The 7157-nt window shown below is 34.7% G+C and overlaps 1 long non-coding RNA gene across 2 annotated transcripts; it reads left to right on the top strand.

Annotated features, from left to right (window-relative positions):
* The first annotated feature begins 339 nt into the window (after nucleotides 1-339).
* LOC110347185 (uncharacterized) lies at nucleotides 340-4493 on the top strand. 2 transcript variants are annotated; one of them, XR_002391628.2, is made up of 4 exons: nucleotides 348-416; nucleotides 943-1047; nucleotides 2067-2113; nucleotides 4322-4493. It is a non-coding gene; the product is annotated as an uncharacterized LOC110347185 (long non-coding RNA). The 2 variants fall into 2 exon arrangements; XR_002391627.2 differs by lacking the exon at nucleotides 943-1047 and having other exon boundaries at nucleotides 340-416.
* Nucleotides 4494-7157: the final 2664 nt, after the last annotated feature.

Here is a 7157-nt window from a genome sequence, read left to right as displayed (position 1 = left end):
GCCAGGGATTTACCTCAGTGGTGCTACCACTTGCCTTGCAAGTGCAAGGTCCCAAGTTCGATCCCTGTACAAAAAAAAAAAAAAAAAAAAGACAAGTTCATCTTTATGTGAATCTTGTCAAATGTGGCTGCCACAGCTGCCCAGCTGCCAGGTCATGATTATTAAGCCTGGGATGGAGGGAGAAGGCAAATGAGATTCTGAGGCTAGGTGACAGATCGAGAAAGGCCAAGCAAAAAGTCAGCATAAGATTTCGAGACACAGGGGCTGGCCTGCCTGTGAAGGTCATAAGAACATGTGGCCTGGGTGCTGCTGGGCTGGCCTTTTCTCCAAGGTTGATTACTGATCCTCGTAACTGGTGCCCAACCACAGTCTTCATTTCTCACTGAATACAAGAAAATAAAAGACCAAAGGTAAAGGTAGGTAGTACTTAAAAACCATTTTCCTCATTTACTTAGCAAAGTGAGTACCTTGTATGCACTTATTAAGGCAGCTCTAATTGATTTTTGGTATTTCTCAAAATTGCACTAGTTTCATGATCTCAAATTGTCACTTTGGGATGAGATATTAAGTATCATAATAGAAGCTAATTTCTTAAAGTAATAAGATTTTTCCTTTTGGTCTTTAGGTTTGTTTAGTTTAAATGTAAGTTTACTAAATTTGGTTGAAAAGTAAGTCATTAGACAGGGAAAATGTTGACTTTTCAAGTTTCAAAGTTTTTCTTTATTTATTTTTGAAGTGTATGCAAAGCAATAGTACCTACTCTGAAAGTAGCAAATTCTCTGAGGTCCAAATTTTGCTGCAAATTTTAAGATAGATTTTGAGGTTTAGGTCTGAAATGGAGATAAAATGATAAGATACCTCCTATCCCTGCATTTCATGCACAATATCTGACAGATACAATACAATATATGGGTAATTGCCTTTAATGTTTGAACTGCACAGATTTCTTGGCCTTATATCACTGAGAATCCTAGAGAACATCTCTGACTCATGGCTACATTTGCATGGATCCTAGCAAAATAAGATCATTGCTCTCATTAAGTAAAAGTAAGTAATGTGCTAGCTTCTTACAAAAAGGTTGATTGTTTGGGATCACAAAGTGAATAACTGGGGTGAAAAGGTAATATAGGAACAAAATAGTGATATAATATCTCAGAAGATATGTACAAGGTCTGGCTTATTCCAGATTTATTTATAGGAATAAAATTAATTATCTGATACATTAAACATACATATATACTATTCTTCAATGCATATACTATTCAAAGCTCACCCACTAGATTTCTCCCACTAGCACATGCAGCAGTCATTCATTCTGAAAAAAATGTATCTATATGGCCTTCTTAGGTACATTCATTAACTGTTTTTTTTACTTCTAGACTGTAAGAAAGAATATCAAAGCTTGCTTCAAAAAAGACAACACATTTAACTTACTCTACATGCTACAATTTTCTTCTTTATGGGTAATTGTGGGAAATTGTAGAATTTAGCTATCTAGTTGTAAGAATTGATCACAAGAAGTTTGTTAACAGAAAATTAAGAAGTCGTTTCTGGGAATTTCCACAAGTCTGTTTGTTAAAAGAATTCCAGGAAACTTTAAAAGACATTGTAAAAGTTTCATGGGAGAAAAACAGGTTTTCCTTTTTCTTATTTACCATTGTCTGGGATCAGAGAACCGCAACCCAATGACTCTATGGGTGGTGAGAGAGGTACGATTCACTATTTACATCTGTGATGTTTGCGGTGGGCCAGTGGGCTTGATTTCTGCTGAAGTTGCCCTGCTTTCTTGATACCATCTGATAAGAAGAGGGCTGCGGTGTGCCCTTAGATGTACAGGATTGGTAAACAGAAACGAGGAACTTGTAAATTCGCCTGTAGCCTTTATGAGTCACTCAAAGTCACTTGTTATCACCAGATGTTAAAATCAGAAAGACCATAGCCAGAATAATTAAGCTGCTTTCCTACATGTATAAAAGCCTTACTTCTTTCCTTTGTGACTGTCAAACAGTGTTAGGAGAATAAACTGCTGTTCATCACCCAGGCTGTCTCCTTTTCTTTCTTTAAAGGAAGGTGCTCTCCGGCCTCAGTCTCCCTTTAGAGAGAACACCCACAGGTAATGTATTTGCTAATTGGCCATTACTTTTTCCATTTGAATAGAGATGTTTTCCTTATATTAATTGTGCATTCCAGTATTACTAAGTTTAACATTAATTAAAATGATGTTTTTCTTAGAAAAAAGTTTGCATAAGATATTAATGTTCAGCCGAGATATTAGTTAATTCTTTATTAGAACATATTCCATAATAATATAATTTTATTCTTGCTATTTAAAAATAAAATAACTTAAGTAACTTCAATATAAGAATATGCGTAATTATTTTTATCTTTATGTATCAAGTTATAAAATATTATATAAGTTTAGATATTGGGCTTAACTCAACCACTGAAATTCCACATAAGCCTACAAAGTAAAATTTGGGGATATGAAAAACTGCCAAAATAGTCTTAAGAATAGGTATCTTTACACTTTGGTTAATAGATACCGGATTCAACCAGAACTGGAAATATGTACAACATTCACAAAATATTTCCTCAAAATTGTCATACTGACTTTGACCTTATCCTCTACAGGGAAGTTATGTTCTCCTGTGGCACTTTATTGTCATGATCTTTTACATTCATATGAAATGAGTATCTGTTCCTTTTCCTTAACTCTTAAAATCAGACAAAGAATATCCCTCTTTCCTCCTCCAACTTTATAGGGTAAATATGCTTCTATATCCCTTGACTTAAAGAAGCAAATCATCCTACTTTATCACCACTGCAAGCAGCTTTCCTCCATTCCATTACTCCTAGGCTATAAACAGCTTGGATCCAGCCTCGCAGCAGCTACAGGTTAAAAGGAGGGGAAAATAGAAACAGGGTAAGAATTTATTGCAATGATAATGGGAGTGATAGGCACAGTAAATCACAGTCAGTACATGACCCAAGGTATAGGTTATCCTATGAAAGACAATCTATTTTCCAATCCTGCCTGGAAGAATTGTTAAAAATCTTTTCTTTGGATATAGTCTAATGTGAATTAGCCAATCACCTGGGCAGTTTAAGTATCTACCCTGAGGGAATTAAATTAAGAGATGCCACCTTTATCAGTGAAAGACAATGGCTGTAGTTCTAGTTATATGTAGATTCCCTTAGCTTACACAGAACTCTACTCAGAAATTACAACCACTGCTGCAGGAACAAGTAGACTAAAATAAATTCTTTGCTAATTTAGATTCCAGATTAGAAATGCCACTGTATTATCATATATGTGTCCCTGGAACTCTAATCCTCTCATTTTTTCAGCACTTTCTTGAAATATCCAAATCCTTTTCACAGAAAAACACACAAAGAAATTGGTTCCAGCTGTAACTTTATTCCATACACTTAACAGTGCTATGGTTTCCCATTTGGGGTATGGTCTATTTTATTCTTTAGTCCAAAGCTTCTTGCAAAAAATTACCAAATGAAAGAAAACTAATAATTGGGATTAGGCTATGTCTCTTGTTGTAATAGCTGGCAAACTTCATATTTTAGAATTTTCATGAATTTGTTTAATATTTTCATCAGCTTAAATACTGGCTGTAATGACAGAGACTTGTCTTTCTACAGTCTAACATCTCTACTTAAATTTTATGAAATTCCCATTTCTACATGGAGACAAAATTTGAGTCATTGTCCACATCATATCTGTATAATATCTGATGGTTGACAGGGTAGATTGGTGAGGAATGCTGTTTTTAACACTGAGATTTAAAATTGAGTTTTCCTAGACTGGCACAAACTCCTACTCTACAAAGAAACACTGGTCAAAAAGTGATAACTCAATCTTTCATTAACTAGTTCTTATCCTTTTATTCTAATAAAATGCTATTTATTAAACTGCTATTCCTTGAATGCCAAGGAATTTAGTTATTTTTACTTTAAACCAAAATTGCCTCAATATTTCTCATTTAGTGATATAATACATTAATGTCTCAACTTTACATAGCATATAAGAACTCCATTACAAACTCCTAGCTGCCTGCCTGCCTATCTTACTGCCTTCAAAGATATTCTGTACGCTTAATTTTCACTCCTTCTTTGCCACATTTGTTATATTCCCCATCCTTTGTAGACCATTTCCTTCAGTTCACTTTCATTAATCAGAAACTAAATAAAGCTACATCTTGGACATGCTTCTTAACCACAAATCCCCATGAGAAACAGGCTTGTACAATTGCTTGAGTCCTTACTAATCATTGCTTTGTTTTCTCCTATTGTGCTTTTTACCTAACAGAAAAATTAAATTGTTCCTGGGTAACGCTGATCAAAATCCACGTATAGCTGTGATATCACCATGACATGAGCAGCTTTGCACCACCACACCCTTCCACCATGATGTTCCTGCCTTGGAGCCAGCTAACCATGGACTAAACCCTCTGAAACTGTGAGCCAAATTACACCATGCCTCTTTTAAAATGCAGGTGTTTGGTATTTTGGTGCAGTGACAGGAAAGCCAACTTATATGCTAGGCAAACACTTCACCACTGAGCTACACTCCCAGCCACTGAGATATACTGTTGATTTTTTGTTGTTATTTTGTTTTGTTTTGTTGTTTCTGGTACTGGGATCGAACTCAGGACCTTGTGCTTTTGAGGCAAGCATAGCACCACTGAGCTAAATCCCTGGCCTGGACTGTTGATTTTTAACCTTCTTCTTCTGTGATAAGTTTATTCAAAAACATGAGTTCATCTCTAAGCAAGGCTTTTCTGCATTCCACAAATTTATCATGTCATATTTTCATTACCATTCAGTTCCAAGTGTTTTCTAATAATACTTATGTGTACTTTACAAGACAGTGGTGAGAAATAGATCAGATGATCCAGAAAGAGTAATTTTCTAAAATACAGAAAGTTCTTTATAGGTGTTAGCCACTATTATCAATATTATAACTAGCTGTAAAAATGTTAGCATTAACGGAATGAAAATTTAAAGCACTCAAAAAAGTCATAAGATATCCATGTGTAATTAAATAGCCTTTTAACAAAGTCTAGTGTCACAGAACTTGCTTAAGATAACTGCATTCTACAGAGCATTCTACATATTGGCCACTGGGGAAGCATGTGGGTGATACAGACCAATGAGAACTAGGTTAAAAATGCAAAGCAGAGGCATGTAAGATGATACTGTGCTAAACCAAAAAGGCAATCTCTTGCACACAATTAATTTCATGCTCTCCATGGAAAATACACGTAAGACCAGATGGGTATCTACAAGCATGAAATTACAGCAAGTTTCAGCCAAAAGTTTCTGTTCTCCCAGGTTTCTTCTGATAAATTTTTTAAACGCATGTCAAACTTAGTCAACATTTGTGATTCTTTAGGAACTACTTTTTGGACTAATAAATTAATCAGTTATATTATTTGAAATGCTGAATTTGTACTCAAGGCAATGAATGTGAGTAGCTTAGTCCTTTGTAGAAGTTTTGTAACTACTTTACAGAGTGACTAAAGGAAAATACATAGATAATATACTTCAGCTAAGATCAAAGCTCAATCATAAACAGTAATTAATTTTCATAACATTAGATCTTTACTAAGTGGATGACTAATTAAATTTAACTAGAGAAATGAAATAAGTTCAAAGTAGTAGAAAGAAAAGGATTAGGTCAGGCACAGTGGTACACATCTTAAAACCCAGGTACTTGGGAAGCTGAGTTAGGAGGATTGCAAATTCAAAGCCAGCCTGGGCAACTTAGTAAGACTTCATCTCAACTTAAAAAATAAATATCTCTGGGAATATATCTCAGTGTTAGAGCAGCCTGGATTCAATCCCAATACCAGAAAGGAAAATGTGTTAGAAATTGGCTACTTTAATTACAATGCCATTTTCATCTTTATGCTACAGATCTAAAAACAGAGAATTGAGGCTAAAGAGACATTTATTCTCACATTATTTTTTTTGCTAATAGCATATTTTGTAAATAAATAAAAGTGGTGAATTCCATTCCTGGGATAAAACCATCTTAGACATAACTAAAAGTTGTTATGTTCAGAAGTACCAAGACCACTAAAAAGTATGTATTACTAAAATTTTTAAAATTACTTTTAGTGTAATTTTCCTTCCACAAATTATATTCTTATCCTTACACTCACTCCTTAGTCTAAAGTCAAGCTCTCCCCTTTGTCAAGCTCCACCAGAAAATGAACTCCTTGAGCTTTTACAAGCAAATTTCCATAGGGAAAAAGTTCTGAACTAAATGTAATTGGCCCTCCTGTGGTCTGTAGCCATACTAGTTGGAAAATCACTTGAAAATTGGTTTGTACTGGTTTATTTACATATTAAAAGCTACTTCAGAATGATGCTATTCAGATACAAGATGCTAAGAAGCAGCTATGAATCTGTTACACAGTTTCTAAAATGTGGGAAATTCACCAGTGATAATGCAAAATGGTCCTGTCTTAACATTATTGTGACAAAGAGCTCATAGACAAATCCTCACAGAAGCATAGAGATGGAACTTTGATTTATATGTGAGGAAACTGGAAGGATCACTTCCTGTAAGGTAAAATGAGAAAAGAAATGTAAGGGGCCTTCTTGCTTCCTGTGTTATCCCAAGTGGGAAATACATTTGAAGATCTGTCAGGAGTTATGCTATAAGAAAATGTTTTAACTTTGTACTATGTTTTTTTAAGTTAATTTTTTTCAACCATCTTTAGGCTATTTGCTTCAAGTAAGTGCCGAGGCTCCATTTTGTAAAAGTTATCTTTAAAAGTGCTATTTAGTTAAAAAGGAAACAGTTGTGGGAAGTGCATGATAAGAAGAAACTGGAAAGTTTTTAAATCCTTTTCCTTGGACCTGGAAAGTATAAGAAGATGGGGGAGGTGGGAAAGAATGTTTATATTGCTCAGAACACAACTACAGCTGTTTTGCATCAAAGGAAAGGTTTTTCAAATGTACTAAAATCTGAGTTCAGAATACCTAAAAGAAGGTTTCTTAGGCACTGAAGGAAACAACCCCCTTTCTCAAAACTTAGTTTTCTAAATTATGGTGATGGTGATGGTTCAAGGTGACCATGATCTAATGTTTTAATCACAGAAGATAAGATTCTTTCTGCCCTTGAAAAATTCAAA

Source organism: Heterocephalus glaber, unplaced genomic scaffold (genome assembly GCF_053883595.1).
Source record: "Heterocephalus glaber isolate CG9 unplaced genomic scaffold, H.glaber_assembly_v1.0 deba00001058, whole genome shotgun sequence".
In the NCBI taxonomy this organism is placed as follows: domain Eukaryota; kingdom Metazoa; phylum Chordata; class Mammalia; order Rodentia; family Bathyergidae; genus Heterocephalus; species Heterocephalus glaber.
Note: the sequence above shows the minus strand (reverse complement) of the source record. Positions and strands in the feature narration are given on the sequence as shown.